Here is a 16,361-nt window from a genome sequence, read left to right as displayed (position 1 = left end):
TGAATGTTTTACCCTTTAATTGATTTTATAACATTTCTTTCACCTTTTCTCTGAGTTGCTTGGAGTGTTCTTTTGTCTTCATGGTGTAATGGTAACCAGGAATACTGATAACCATTGGCTAGACCTCCCAGACACAGGTGTCTTTATACTCCAATCCCTTGTGACACATTTTAATAAAAGACAAGTGGAATGAGTAGTTAAAAGCGTTAAAATTTTTAGTAATGCAAAAGTTCTGTATTCTCAGTATGTAGCGCAGTAATCTCGCAAGTTTTAAAAGTAACGTAACCCAACACTTGGAATACCATACCAGAGGAAAGTGAGGAGAAAAGGCACTGCTGTGAGATGGTGTCCAGGTTGAAAACTATCAACAGAAGGAGAGAATAGAGACTGTGTTGTAATTATCATCATAAGATCATTATTTGTTATCAAAATCTGTCAAACCCCAGGATGCCAGCATTACATCAGATCTTTTGCCTTGGTAAGGCACATTCAATTTCCTCTGGCTGCAGTAGAATAACTCCTGGAAAAGCCTGTCTGCACACCAGGCTCCATGGATTACAAAGACTGCTGAGGCTCGTTCTGCCCCAGGGGGTCCACTATCACAGGAAACCTAGGGAGTCTCAGCAGGAGCCTGCAGGCTCAATGATCAACACACTGGGAGCTCACCTGTCACATGGCTCTGTCTGCTTCTGAGTCTTTTGGTGTATACATGTGGGGTTGTGTTTGTGAGTGTCATGTGTTACTCTCTTTAGCTCTACTGAGAGTTTAGCAGTTTGAATATTCATTTTTAAAGTTTCATAACCATTCAGGCGTCTCTGTTCATCAGTATAATGGCAGAGCAACCTGTGTTAGCATCTCTAAGACCTACTTCACACAAGTTTAGCCATGTCAGGTCAAAATGTGTTTTCACCCTGGAAGGAGTTTCAGTAACATAAAATACTATTTGCATGTGTATGAAAGGCAAAAAGAAAAACACAGAAACACAAACTGAGGACAATTCTGGCTTATATGGCTTAAGAATGGGATGTCACTTAAGTTCATATCTAAGTCAAGGAAGGTGAGCAAATACTTTTGGTAATATAGTGTAGCACTGAGTCTGTGTGAGTAGGGCTCAATCATAATTGCACGCCTGGACATTGTAATTTTACTTCATTCAACTGCTCAATACTCTACTGGATGAGGCCAGGGCCTGCCTGCACAGTGGTGGCAGCATCATGCTGTGGAGATGCTTCTTAGCAGCTGGCTAAGAGAGCAGCAGCTTGGGAGATGATTTATTTTCCAACAAGAGAATGACCCAAAGCATACAGAAGAAACTACATGGTTTAAAGAAAGAAATGGTTAGTTAGAAATGGTTTAAAGACAACAAGGTGAACATTCTGGAGTGGCTCATGGGTTTCTAAATTTCTGTCTGATCCTGCAGCAGCTAAAAGTAAAAACCCCCCCTACTGTCTCCTGATTCGTCATTAACTACCTAGAGCTCACACATGGATCACATGAGTAATTCAAGAGTGCCTTTATCCCCCAGGTCTGGAGAAATTAAAATAATAGAGCCAGTGTTTGGATCTTTATAGATAACTCAACCCAACAAATTAGATTGAGAAGTATAACTGCTGCTGATTGTGAAACTTGTTTGCCAGTCACTGGGTTAGCGGCCAGCCATCAGACAGAAATGTTAGTAATATTGTACTTAATATGGTGCTCAAAGGGCACTAAGTGGGATAATCAGCTCATAAAGATAATTATTGCATTAAAGAATAATAAACACAATGAGCAGAAATGGTAAGAGGCTGAATAGTTTATGTGAAGCTGTTTAGCTAATGACAGAATAGGAAGTGGATGTGATTCTCCACTGTTGCTGATGATGCTTTCCCTGATGTGTGATGAACGTCGATATTTTCTTCTAATGCTTTTATAATCTGCTGGTAAGACATTACACAGCACTACAATAAAATGCTTCTCCAGCTTCTCCTGAGGAATATAAATCAGACAAACCAGTTGTATTCTTTTGAATCAATATTTGGCATTAAACATAAAAACAGAGATAAATATATATCACATCAACAGCTTTCTCTGTGAGTTTCCCAATTAACACCCAATTAATCTATTTGTGCTTTAAAACAGTAGTCCTTAAAAAGAGGGTTGGAGTCCAAAAGTGGGCCATAGAGTTATTTCAGTGGGTCAAGAACATGTCTAGAAAAAAAAGTGGCAAATAGTGTATGAAAAGTTACTTGCCGACATACATCCATATATTTCATTTTAACCTGTTTTGTTCTGACAGCAGGTAAGTTTGTTTTATCTCAATTTATTTTCTCAATATTTTGGAAAGCAGTGCAGGGTTTCTAACGTGATAATTTTGTATTATTGGAAGGTTAAGGATTTACAAAGGATAACATTTTTCCTCATGATGATTTAAAAGCACAAGATAATCATCTGCATGCACCAACAAATGAAATGTTGCACAAAAACAGGCGTCATTATTTTGCTTAAACTTTTGATCATGGCTTTCACCATCTATGTATTATTTGTCATTGATTAGGTTATAATACTTTGTGTATCAAATTTTTTAAATCACATTTTATTGTCACATATTGATGTAAAAAATTAAAGTCCACCACTGCTCTTAAATGTCCCATTAGACTTTGAAAAACTTAAGTTGAAAGTCATCTTCACCGTGTGTTATGAAAGGTCACATATTATGCAAAAAACATTTTTTCAGGCTTCTCTGTTAAAAACGTGCCACTGGTCTGTCAACAATCCCCCCCAAGAATCAGAACCCCCCCCCCCAGTTTTCTTATCTGTGATTACTTACAAGAAAATCTAAGAACACTCCATAGCACTCTTATGAACTTGAGTGCTGATATGACAGGATGAAATGTTTAATTTTGCACTCATCTCCACTTAAATATGCAAGATTCAGAGTTACACAATATGATAGGATTTTTAAAAATTATTTTACTGCATTTTTTTTCTCTCAATTCAACACATTTTTAATTCAATATACATACATACACTACTGAAATGTGGTCAAGTATTAACTTTACCTGCAAAATGTGTAAATTCAGAAAAAAAACCCCATAGCAAGTAAGTGGAAGTTTTAACATTTAACACTTAGTTGAAACGGTAAAACCTGGCATAAACTTGGCTTTTAAATGTGTTTAAATGATGCCCCTCTGGCAGATTTTAGAATTCATACTCCAAAAGAAAATACCCCTCACCCATTTAACTTAAAAAAAAATCCTTTTAAATGCATCCTTCCCTTATTTTACAGCATTATGCATGCCTTTTCTGACTAAGGCACTGTCTGAACCAGTGATTGCATGTAATAAATGTTTATGTTGCATATATTTAATACTTACTACTGATACTTAAATATAATTAAAGCTCTCTCTTTTGTTTTCATCTGAACATTTTAAGTATTTCAAAATATTGTGATTGTAAAATTTGTTACATTTGCAAATTACCAACATTTTGCTCTCTACATCTCATTCCTGTGCACCTTTTGTGTTTGCACACTGTCTTGCAGTCTCATGTCCTTATATGGACATAAAGGGGCGTTTCCTCTATGCTAACTAGAAGAAACATGTACAGGCTTCCAGCTTATGATCACCTGGCATCAATTTAAGAACACAGGAGGTGTTCGATTCAGCAGTTTAAGAAAGTGTCATGAATCCCAGGTAGGTTTCTCTTATGCAGATATTGGTGAAGGAGGCCCTTTTTCCACAGGCAGAGTAGTTTCTGAAAAGTTTTTTCATTTTTATTTTCATGCTGATTAGTGCATAATACAATCTGTACGGCTCATTATATAGGTTGTTGCAGATGACTTCATGTCACAGTGAAGAATTCTTGAGGGTGGCAGGAGGTAATTTCTGCATTGAGAGGCACCATCAAAATGCCATTCTCTCTCCCCATATTTCCTGTAACTACTTAGCTGTCCTATCAAAATAAAGGCACAAATCCCCCTCTACCACTACCACCATCAGGATGCATTATTGCCAGCTGCGCTGAGGTTTCTCTGCTGCATGTGTCCTACCATTGCCGATAAATATATTTTTCCACATAGTTTAGTTGCTATCTGGTTGCATTAGAGTTGTAAAGAGGCATTTATTCTGTTAAATATTTGCTCCCAGACATGAATAGTGATCATCTCCATGCAAAAATGATGCTTTTGTTAGTGTGAAATAAGCCTCAGGTCATGGAGAGGATTGGTTATTTTAGTGCAGGACTTGCTGTGATTGCAGTGTTGAGTGAAGCTTATGAAGGTCAGTGGCCCCATCTAGCCTCTGTCCCTGCCTAATGGCTCCTCTGTAGGCCCCGCTGCTCTGCCTCTGGCTCCAACAAGAGCTTCACACTGTAGCACTTTGCTTTCATCAGCAGAAAAAGCATGGTTACTGCCTGTTTGAGACAAGGCAGGTCAGGGGTCGCAAAATTCAGCAGATAGGGGTAACACAATCAATAGTGCAGCAAACAGTTTGAAAAACATGATACAGGGAAACAGAAATGATGGAGGAGAATTGAAAAAGGGTATTATTTTTTTTTTTTTCATTTTGCTTTTTCTGTTTCTGCCCTAAGCTGGTTAGAATTAAGACTTTTGTGTGGGTGGATGATATGACATTATGCATCATTGTGATGATTTTTGTTGCAAGTTGATTTCAAAAATGATGGTAGTATCCAAATTTATATTACATTTCTCTTTTAGTTGAGCACATCCATTATCTTAAATATATCCAAAGGTTTTCACACAAAACTACCCAAAAAATTACATTTTCACTTATTCATGTGGACATGTTTCAATACTAGCCTATTTGTCATAACATACTAATAGTAATCTTTCCATATAAGAAACACTGGCAGAACAACAAACAACAACTGGTTGCATCTGGTTTGATATGAAACATTCAGTTGTGATCCATTTCATGGCTAAACTAGAAAAGCATTCAGACAGCGCAGACCTCAGCCATCAGCCCTATCTCCCAGTAATGAAGAATCCTTTAAAAACATTCCTGGATCCAGACGGTGATCCAGATCATTCCCAAAATTTAATTCGCCAATTACTCCCTCCCCGGTGAGGTGGAGACACGGTGAGGCAAAGCACTGGCTTCACCACGTGTGGACTGTCATGGCGGAAGCACCCAAGGTCTCACCGGATGACTGGAGGTCATGGCAGAGAGTGTATATTCCTCTATTCCTCCCAGCATAATGAGTATTCTCGCTACAATTTGCCATCTCTCTCTCTGTTATGCTCTGACTCGTCTCCTCGACCGGGCGTGTGTCTTTCAAACTCTATAAAATCCAAAACTTTGAATAGAAACACACCAAAAACATGCTGCTGGGATTGAAGTAACTCATGTTCACCATCTCCTGGTGTAAAGTGGTAACAGCGCAGACCTCCGCCATTATCCCTATATCCCAATAGTATAGAATCCTTTAAAAAATTCCTGGATCCAGACGGTGATGCAGATCAGTCCCAAAATCTAATCAGTTCTTCCTTATGTCATTTCTGACATTTCCTGAAAATTTCATGAAAATCCGTCCGCGACTTTTTGAGTTATGTTGCTAACAAACGAACAAACCCACCCAGTCACAAAACCTCCTTGGTGGAGGTAATAATAAGATCTAAGTCGCATAAACAAGCTATTTATAGAAAATATACCTTCAGAATGGAATTGTCCTGATCACCAGAGAGTTTGGGCATGAATTTTACAGTCAAAACTCAGTGCCGTTTTGCTCTTTCCTGCAAATTTTTCAGATTTTAACAGCTTACACTGTTTCTTACACATTTTGCCACTTTTTATCTGCCTGTTTTGACCATTTAAGTAGACTTCGCAACTTTCTACAATTTTATTTTGCTTTTGTTAACCCATTCTTGCCCATTTTAACCAATTTGTGCCATTTTAAAAGCATTTTTACCACTTTTAACCCATTTTATTCTGTTAAAAAAAGGTGTTTACATATTGAAGAAGGCTATATACTTATGCATAGATAAATTAATAAATTATTTGTTGTGTTGATAAAGGTGTTCGTTATTCAGGTAAACAAAAAGTCAAATATGGCTATCGCAACTAATGTTACAATGGACCATGATTTTCCTGACTTCCATAGGCCCCCCCATTTGGCTGGGCCCCAGAATGCTCTCCCCTTAATGCTCCCCTTCCGGTCTTGTTTATTCTGTTAATTTATCCAGAGTAATTAAGTTAAACTGAGCTTAAGCAAAAGAAAGTTGCTAAATCAAGTGCATTGTCATTTATTATTGATTTTAATTCAAATGTAATACTGCATTTGTAGTGTTTTGTGGTTTCTCCATCAAATCCAAATGTTGATTTTTGTCAATGTTTTGCATATTTACTTGGACATAAGTATGGTCCCCCCGAAATTGTCATTCAGACCAGCCCTTGATCAGCATCACAGAGCTGCACATTTATCCTGACCAACAACAGCCTCCGAGGTCTAAGCACTCTGAGCATTTTCACTATGTTTTTATCAATATCTTTGTCATTTTACATCGTAGAGATGTGGTTCAAATACTTTCGTGAATGGGAGAATCTCATCTTTCACTTCCTCCCTCACTTGCCAACCCATGTGATTCACAGCCGGAGTTACAGGCCCAATAAGAATGACCAATGGGCACAACTCACCATTGGTTGAATCCTTTGTCTGTCAACTTTTCTGGTAACACTTTCTATGAACCGACCTCTTATAATGCATTATAACAACATTTATAATGCATTATAAATGTATTCATAATGCATTATAACAGCTGTTATAAGTCATTATAAGCAGTCATAACAACTCATAACAGTGTTTATAAGCAGTGATAATAAGCTGTTATGAAGGAATGATTTATAATGCATTATAAGTTAATGTGTAAAAAAGGAGAGCATCTTTAATTCCTGGGTTTCATAATGCGTTGTAACTCCCCCAACTTTTTCCAGTTATAGATGTTCGTAGAAAACTGATTCAGTGCATTTTAAGAAGTTATGATTTCTATGACTCTCATATTGAATAATGAGTTCTTAATACTTGTAACATGCTATAGCATGACTTTGGTGGCTGTAAGAAAAGTGACAGCACTGTGTGAGGTTATTACTAATTATAAGACCTTTTGACACATTTATAACAACCTATTAGCAGTATTTGGTGACTGTAAGTAAAGTGTAAAATTAAAATAAGTCATAAACAAACAATTGCTTTATAGATTGATAGTTTATTGTCATTGCATGGCAAAACAATGAAATTTCATTTGGAAGTCTCCTCTGTAGCAGCAAACAATATTAAAAAAAATAGATAAATAGCTAGTTAGGAACACAAATTGCAGCCCCAGAGGTCCACAAGTCAGGTGTCCGGTCCTCTGTATATATGGTAAGGCCTACTAGCTCAGCTATCTAGTCCGGAGTCTACTAGCTCCACGGCTAGGTCGGGAATGTTCTTGTGCAGCCAGCTCTCTGTTATTATCAAGACACAGTCGGCCAAGCAGTGGTAAAAAATCCACATCCTTATATCGTCCATCTAGTTGGAGAGAGAGTGTGCATTTGCGAGAAAGATGTGGTACGGCAGGTTTGTGTAGCTGCTCTTAGCCTAGCCTGCAGCCCGGCTCGTTTGCCCCGCCTCCTCCCCACCTGGCTGTAGGTGTTGAGCTGCCCTGCGTCACTAATGCCAGCCTCACACCAGAGGACTTTGCTAAAACTCTTAAAAGACTCTAAAAAGACTGATACCTGAGATCCTCTCACATCTAAAGACAATTTGCTGGCAAACTGTTGAGCTTTTAGTCTCAGACTAAGATTTTGCAAAGACTGGTGGTCACTAACTACAAGGATAGAATACAATTCCTTTGAGATTAATTCCCATCATGCATCTGTTGGATATTCACAATATTTTATTTTAGCAGGGAACACGATGCAGAAGGAGATTGAGATCGCCTTTGGGTTAATATCTCTTATAATCCGATGTTTTTAAATTATGTACTCTGAGCAAAAATGAACGTAAAATTAAACACCGAAGCAACTTTGCAAGTTATTGCTACATCCAGGGAACTTTCCCGGAAACACTGCAGAATAATGATACCGTATGAGAATGCGAGTCATCTCACCACAGAAACAAACTGGTCAGGCTTTTACTTTGAAAATTTCAGTGGCGGTTGACCGAACCTGTCATGTCAGCCTGTCATGTCAGTGACTTGACAGACAAACACATAGGTGCAGAGCTCTGACTGAAGCTCTGAGCAGAAAAGTATTTCAATCTCAGGAGTTCCAGCGTTAATTTTGGCAGCTATTTTTAATTTTAGTTTTAGTCTTTAACTGAAATGCATTTTAGTTTTAGTTACATTTTAGTCATTTCTGTCCTTTTAAGTTTTAGTCCGGTTTTAGACAAAAACTCAAAACATTTTAGTCTAATTTTAGTCCATAAAAAGTCCTCACATTTTAGTCTTTACTTTTACCTAGCCGTGGAGCTAGGGTTCAATATGATGTCGGTCCACCTTTTTGCAGCTATAACAGCTTCAACTCTTCTGGGAAGGCTTTCCACAAGGTTTAGGAGTGTGTTTATGGGAATTTTTGAACATTCTTCCAGAAGCATATTTGTGAGGTCACACACTGGTGTTCGACAAGAAGGCCTGGCTCTCAGTCTCCACTCTGATTAAACCCAAAGGTGTTCTATTGGGGTTGAGGTCAGGACTCTGTGTAGGCCGATCAAGTTCATCCACACCAGACTCTCTCATCCATGTCTTTATGGACCTTGCTTTGTGCACTGGTGTTAGTCATGTTAGAACAGGAATGGGCCATCCCCAAACTGTTCCGACGTAGTTGGGAGCATGTAATTGTTCAAATCTCTTGGTATGCTGAAGAATTTAGAGTTCCATTCACTGGAACTAAGGGGCCAACTCAGCTCCTGAAAAACAAACCCCCACCATAATCCCCCCTCCACCAAACTTTACACTTGGCACAATGCAGTCAGGCAAGTACCGTTCTCCTGGCAACCACCAAACCCAGACTTGTCCATCAGATTGCCAGATGGAGAAGCGCAATTTGTCACCCCAGAGAACTTGTCTCCCTGGTCTAGAGTCCAGTGGAGACGTGCTTTACACCCTGCATCCAATGCTTCACATTGCACTTGGTGATGTATGGCTTGGATGCAGCTGCTTGGCCATGGAAACCCATTTCATGAAGCTCTCGATGCATGAAGCCTCTGAGCACTATGTGCCTCAGCATCCCCTAACCCTTTTTTTACGTGGCCCACCACTTTGTGGCTGAGTTGCTGTCATTCTCAATCGCTTCCACTTTGTTATAATACCACTGACAGTCAACTGTGGAATACTTCGGAGCGAGGAAATTTCACAACTGGACTTGTTGCACAGGTGGCATCCTATCACAGTACCACGCTGGAATTCACCGAGCTCCTGAGAGCGACCCATTCTTTCATAAATGTTTGTAGAAACAGTCTGCATGCCTAGGTGCTTGATTTTATACACCTGTGGCCATGGAAGTGATTGGAACACCTGATTTCAATTATTTTGATGGGTGAGTGAATATTTTTGGCAATATAGTGTATGATTTCAGCCAAAGGTGACTCTACTAAATACTGACTTGAAGGGGTTGAATATTCATGCAGTGCCTTATTTTACATTACATATTTTATTTAATTGGCGTTACTTTGTAGAAATCAGTTTTCACTTTGACATTAAAGAGTTTTTTTGTTTTGATTTTTTTGTCAAGAAGCCAATGATTGATTTACAAAACCAAAAAAAGGGTAAAATATCCAGTGGGTTGTATACTTTTAATAGCCTCTGCATAGTCTAAACCTGGGACACTGAAACCAGTCATGGTTCCAACCCACATTTCTCCTCACACTGGTAGGAGTGCTAAGGGGAGGACTGGCCCCAAATTCTGAGTCCTCAGCTCTGTTCTCTAGAGAGAGAGAAAACTGTCTGCCTCATTAACTGCTAAACGCTCCACAATGTTCAACCAGCCTGTCTTTGCTGCTGTACAGGTACAGAACATTGGTTTTATCACAGGTTATTGTTAAAAAGCAGCTGCCTGACTGACCAGAGACAATGAAGTATTGGGCTGTAAATCCAGAACAATGAGTTGAATATTCTATGAAGCTGCAGTCCAAATGCTGCAGCAAATATGAGCAGTGTTTGCATATTGAAAAGAATGATTTCAAGGATATGTGGGGGAATTTTCACAGAAATGTCTGTTTGTCATAGATGTTGTATATTTTGTTAGTAATCACATTAGCTTAAATTTGCCACAAATTAACAAGTTGATCCTTTATTTCAGATGTCCAACTAGTGTAAGATCTTTGCCAGAGACAGGGGGTGCCTTACAGGGATTACACCACAGGGCTTTTTTCTTTTTATGTATCCAGAGACCCTCATCTTTTAACACTGTGTTAAGCATGTAGAGAAAAACCATTTAAAGAGACACTTTGGTGTGGTTCATGCCAACCATAAATAATCATAGTAAGTATATCTCATGAATCTCTGCATATATGAAGAAAACATTCAAGATGGACCCTGTTAAAGGTCACATATTATGGAACATACACTTTTTCTGGCTTTTCTAATAAAAATATGTGCCCCTGACCTGTCCACAATCCCCCCAAAAATCAGAAAGATGCCCCTGCCCCCTTCTCCAATTTCAGAAAATGTGCTCTAAAACAAGCACTTCTAAGTTTTTCCCCTCATGATGTCATATGGGGAGTTAGCCCTGCCCACAGGTTCGGTTGGTGTAATCAGAGGCGGAGTCAGACAGCTCATTAACATTTAAAGCCACAGACACAGAAGCAGCTTGTTCTGAGCAGGGCTGAAACAGAGGGGCTTTGAGACATGCAAAAATCCAATACTGGAGTGTTCTTCCAGCAGCAAACTTCACAGGCATGTTTTTGGAACCTCTAAGACCAATATAAACTTGTCTTATAAGGTTAAAATATGTGGCCTTTAATATCCTTGGAAGGTGTGATTCACAAAATGCAAAGATGTCATTTCTGTTCCTGAATCTGGTTCATGTCCTTGGTTTAAAATTTAGCCTAAGTCACCTGGTCCGTCTCCTTTAAATGCTCCTTCTCTACCTGCGTGAGTGTTTAACAAGGTGGGTCTCTAAACATAAAATGAAAAAACAGGGAAATAAACTAAGTTAATTAACACAGAGATCCTGTTCGCTGTATGTGGTCATTATGTCCACTCCATTGTTCCACTCCACATGAAGTTCCTTGTAGCATGTTCATCCTAACATGCTTCACACTACAGGAAAATTTGGCAAGAAAATTTCTAGAGCCCCCTGATAGTAAGGCCTTTTCTGACTTTGGTTGAAGGGGGATATTGGGCCTGAAATCAGCCAGTGACTGACACAAAATGATTACAGTGTCTAAACAAAGAATTCACCCCCTTGGATGTTTCACCCTTTTATTGATTTTATAAATCAATCATCGTCAAAATAATTTTGCTTTTCACAGAAAACACTGCCCATCCACACAGCACTGAGTCATATGGATAGGTCTCAATCGGGCACAAACATCTTAACACTAAAATTTTACTCCGTTCTTCTTTGCAAAATTTCTCAAGCCCTGCCAGATTGCTCAGGGATCAGGCACAAACAGCCCTTTTCAAGTGCAGCCACAGATTCTCTATTGGACTGAGGTCTTGGCTTTGATTTTATCACTGCAGAACATTCACCTTATTGTCCCTAAAGACCCTGTAAAGTGAAATCCATTATTTGTGTCTTAACAATATGTTGGAATATGGTTGCTGTAAAAATGTGAAAACACTGAGATCTACAAGTGATTGGATTTTGGATTTAGACCATTAGGAAGTTTTTCACCTCTTTCCTGGCTGGATTTCATGTGGACAGGGCAAATATGTGGGCTTATGATGTCACGAACCCACAGTGGGCAATGACCACGCCCCTCTAACACTACAGTATAAAATCAAAGAGCAGTTCATCTCAGTACAGTCTGTTGTTAGCTGATGTCACTGCCTTTATTGAAAGTTAACAGTTATTAAATGTTTTTTTTCTGTTCATTGTGAGGTACATTTGCCAAATCTACCAGCCACAGTGGTCTATGGATCATTTAAAGTATCATAAAAGAGATTTGTGCCAGAAAGCAGACTTTGTCTCTTCTTCTAAGGTCAACAAAGGGTCAAGAGGCGTGAGTGCTTTCCTCAAGTCAGATTGTAGCATTTTTTTTTTTATTTGAGAGGAACGGATTTCTCCTGAGTGGGGGTGGCTTCAGCTCATTCAACAGACCTGCCCACTCCATCCGAGGGCAGATTTTACTGCCTCATTTTTCATGATTTTGAAGCTTAATTTTATAAACCTAGAGATATTATATGTGGCTGACATCTGACCTGGGGGTTCACAACACAGTGACCTATACAACATAACCTAAATACAGATATATTTTCACTTTAAAGGGTCTTTAAACCATTTCTGTGTAGCTGTCGCTGTATGCTTCGAATTCACAAGCCACTGAAGCAACAGTGGAAGCAGTTTGGGGTTAAACGTCTTGCCCAAAGACACATTGGCATGTGACTGCAGGGGCTGGAGATCAAACTCACGACCTTTTGGTTAAGAGATGACTGACTCTAGCGCTGACTCTCACAGCTTACTTCATAGGTCCATTCAGAGTACATTGACTATGATACTGAATATAATGACTAGATGACCTTTAGACTGAGATATTATTCAAAACGACATCATTCAAATGACATTTTTCTATTTTAATGTACTCATGTGTTATGTTTATTATCTCAAAAACATAAATAAAACTATACAAAACACCGGAGCATGTAACTCTCTCAGGTATGCAAAGATCGTGCTCGGGGTCACAATGCATTTGCAGAGCCACAGTTGCACAGTCCAGCAGCCAGTGGATAGTCTAATGTCCCCACTGACAGCCACTCTCTGTGAAGACAACTGAAGAATGATGTCTCCAATCGAGCACCAAATTGGAAACAGAGCGGGAGAGAATATTGAAGCCGTTGCCTGGATGGTGACACATTGATTCTGTACAGTGTGGAGGCAAAAGAGACAGCTCTCTCCGAGTCTCTGTCCCCATGGAGAGACAAGGGAACTTCTATGCTGTCCCATTGGAAATCAATATGTGTTTATTATCCCACGTGGAATGTGAGGTTGTTTTAATATTGCAAACTGCATGGGGGCTGTGGGGATATGATGTATTTAATTCAGTACTGAGACTACACAATTTTGTTATACAAAATATAGTTATGCTGTCATAACAGTTCTTACTGCCTAAAGTGGCCATTATTGTGGGCTCTGGCAGGACAATATTCACATTTTCTTAGCCAGAAATTATCAGATGATTTTGGAATAAACATTTGTGCGGCATGGACGATAATAATGGATATAGAGTTTAAGTTGTTGTGAAGTTGAAAAGTACAACATGAATAAAGATCTGATGAGTAAATTTCCTTGACAGAGATCATTGTTGCCCTGAGTTTTAGATCAGAATGTCAACATGCTTGCTAAGATTTTCACTTTTCTTTTGTTTTTTTGGTCATCTAGAGAGTTTTATTTATTGTCTGTTATTACTATATATAAAAAGTCATTTTCCTATCTGTAATCCTTGAAACTGACATTGCTTAAAGCATGTCTGTGAGACTTTTCTGCTGCTTTTATCTGCTTGCTTCCTTTTTTCCTCTTTCTTTATGGAAAAAAATCATAAAATTATTCAACTATAGCAGTGTCAATGATTATGCTTTAAAAAATACAAAAAATGGAAGGATGGAGCTGTTGAATAAAGGTCTTAATTTCTTCAGATTTACAACATCTACTCTGGAATTTCAAGAATGCCTGGCACAACGTCATTCAATTAATATACTTTTCCGACTTTGATGATTAACCTTATTTTAATAACCATTCAAGGTAGACTTACCACAGGCTATGTGAGTATGATCACGTACAATGCACAAACTTGTAATTTATCAACCTTATTTGAAGTCACTGATGATCACTCAACAGTCACAGAATCACTCTGATGATCACTCAACAGTCACAGAGTCACTCTGATGACCACTCAAAAGTCACAGAGTGGCTCTGATGACCACTCAAAAGTCACAGAGTGGCTCTGATGACCACTCAACAGTCACAGAGTGGCTCTGATGACCACTCAGCAACCACAGAGTCACTCTGATGACCACTCAACAGTCACAGAATCACTCTGATGACCACTCAACAGTCACAGAGTCACTCTGATGACCACTCAACAGTCACAGAATCACTCTGATGACCACTCAACAGTCACAGAGTCACTCTGATGACCACTCAACAGTCACAGAGTCACTCTGATGACCACTCAGCAACCACAGAGTCACTCTGATGACCACTCAACAGTCACAGTGTCACTCTTATGACCACTCAACAGTCAGTGGGTAACTCTGATGACCACTCAGCAGTCACAGAGTCACTCTGATGACCACTCAACAGTCACAGTCACTCTGATGACCACTCAACAGTCAAAGAGTAACTCTGCTGACCACTCAACAGTCACAGGGTTAGAAAGAAATATGCTGTAATTTAATTCTTGCACAGTGTGCACAGGATTATTGCTCGAGGTACCACTGGCCAAAATCTATGAATCTTTTTTGTGATGCCTCAATTCATAACCAATATTATCTTAAGGCATTTCCCAAAGACAGAGGGTCGAGACAGTACTTTTTCTTTTAGTATGTATAAAGACCTAATAATATTCTACCATTCTGTCAGCACTAAGCAACATTTATCAAAGTTATAGGGACAAGGAAAAGAACCAGATTCATGTTGAAACGCCATCTGACAGAGCTGTTGGGGTTGTGAATGGATAAAGAGGAATGCGGAAAAACAGAGCTAGGAGATGCTTGTAAAAAGATGGAGATGCAAAAAGTACTGGTAGAGGAATTGAGAGATAAAGAAACAGAGAAGGAGATGCAGAAAAACTATCATATTACACTCAGACCGTTGCACAGACCAGGCCTGGAACTTTTACTGTAAGTTATGAATTCTCACATATTAGATCTGACCTCATCATGGTGTGTTTTATTACCTATTATTTGAAATTTAGGTTGTAAAAAGAGGTTCCCTGTTGTGTTCTTAAAGCTGATTTTGCCTTCCTTTTATTTGTTCCTTTCAAGCTTAATTAGTAATCTCATTTTGAGACTGCCAATTTCAGCTGATATTATGAAGCATCAGCAGCTTAAGCTCCTAAAAACCTTGTGGCAGTGTCAGTCAAAGCCTGTGTCAGTCAGAACTGGTCTGAAAGCCTGTCCTGTCAAAACCAATGAGTATGCTTTGACAGTAACTTACGGATTCGATCAAATAAAGAGGGGAAGTGTGCCGCCATCGCTTTCCATATTCAGCAGCATAGAATGTAGTTTCTGTGGCAGGCATTCGAGCAAACAGGTCAGTCCCACATCATTAGTTATTCAGCACAGTGTCAAAGCACATAAAATTCACATTCTGCAACACGCCGCAATTCATGAATGTCTGTGATATTCAACCGAATATATTTGCATAATATCACAACGACATTCTTCCTACAGCTGTTGTCAGCAAATGATGGATCGCTAAAATGCATGTCGACATGGAGAAATACATTTTGAAAAGAGCATTTTGGAGTTGGTGTTTTTCCACGTCTCTCTGGTGCCATCTTCAGAACATCTCCACTGAACTCAAACATCAAACCTGATGTGAGTGAAGCCTGCAAACGTACTGTACATGTCTTCAAGGATGCCTGGCACAACTGCCAATCCCCCAATCACCAAGGGCCATGTCCGCATCCTGACATTTCTGACATTCCCTTTGTGTCGCCTTTTAGGATAGGCTGCTTTTAGTATGTAACGCACTTAAACTCACACACCCAGACACACATAAAGGCATGTATGCTGTCACTGAGAGAAAACTGGAAAGGACAAAATGAGAAATCAAAATGTCAAGCTGGAGGGTCACTGTGAAACATGACAGGGAATACTGTCTCCTTAGCACAGAGGGGCAGCGGTGCAGCGATTTTAATAAATGGGTTTTTCGACCCTGCAGAAATATTCATTCTCAGACAAGATGACATTTTATCTCCCTGCCGGTTGCTGCGACACAAATGACATTTGATGACATTACTGTTCTCTATTTAAATGTTTCAATTTCAAACGTGCAGGGTTAAATTACCAACCTGAATACCAACTGTGCATCAGCAATGATGGCTTACTCCAGGAGCTCCGCTTAGTCTACTTTTCCTATGTGTGGGTGTTTCTGCTCTTCCCTGTCTTGGGAAGCTATCATCGACATATCAACTCAGACTTCAAACTAATATTGCTGATTGGAGGTGGCAGGGGATATTGGGGAAGACACCATCTGACACTCACCTCACACCTCACAGAAACT

This window comes from Cheilinus undulatus, linkage group 19 (genome assembly GCF_018320785.1).
Source record: "Cheilinus undulatus linkage group 19, ASM1832078v1, whole genome shotgun sequence".
Lineage (NCBI taxonomy): Eukaryota > Metazoa > Chordata > Actinopteri > Labriformes > Labridae > Cheilinus > Cheilinus undulatus.
Note: the sequence above shows the minus strand (reverse complement) of the source record.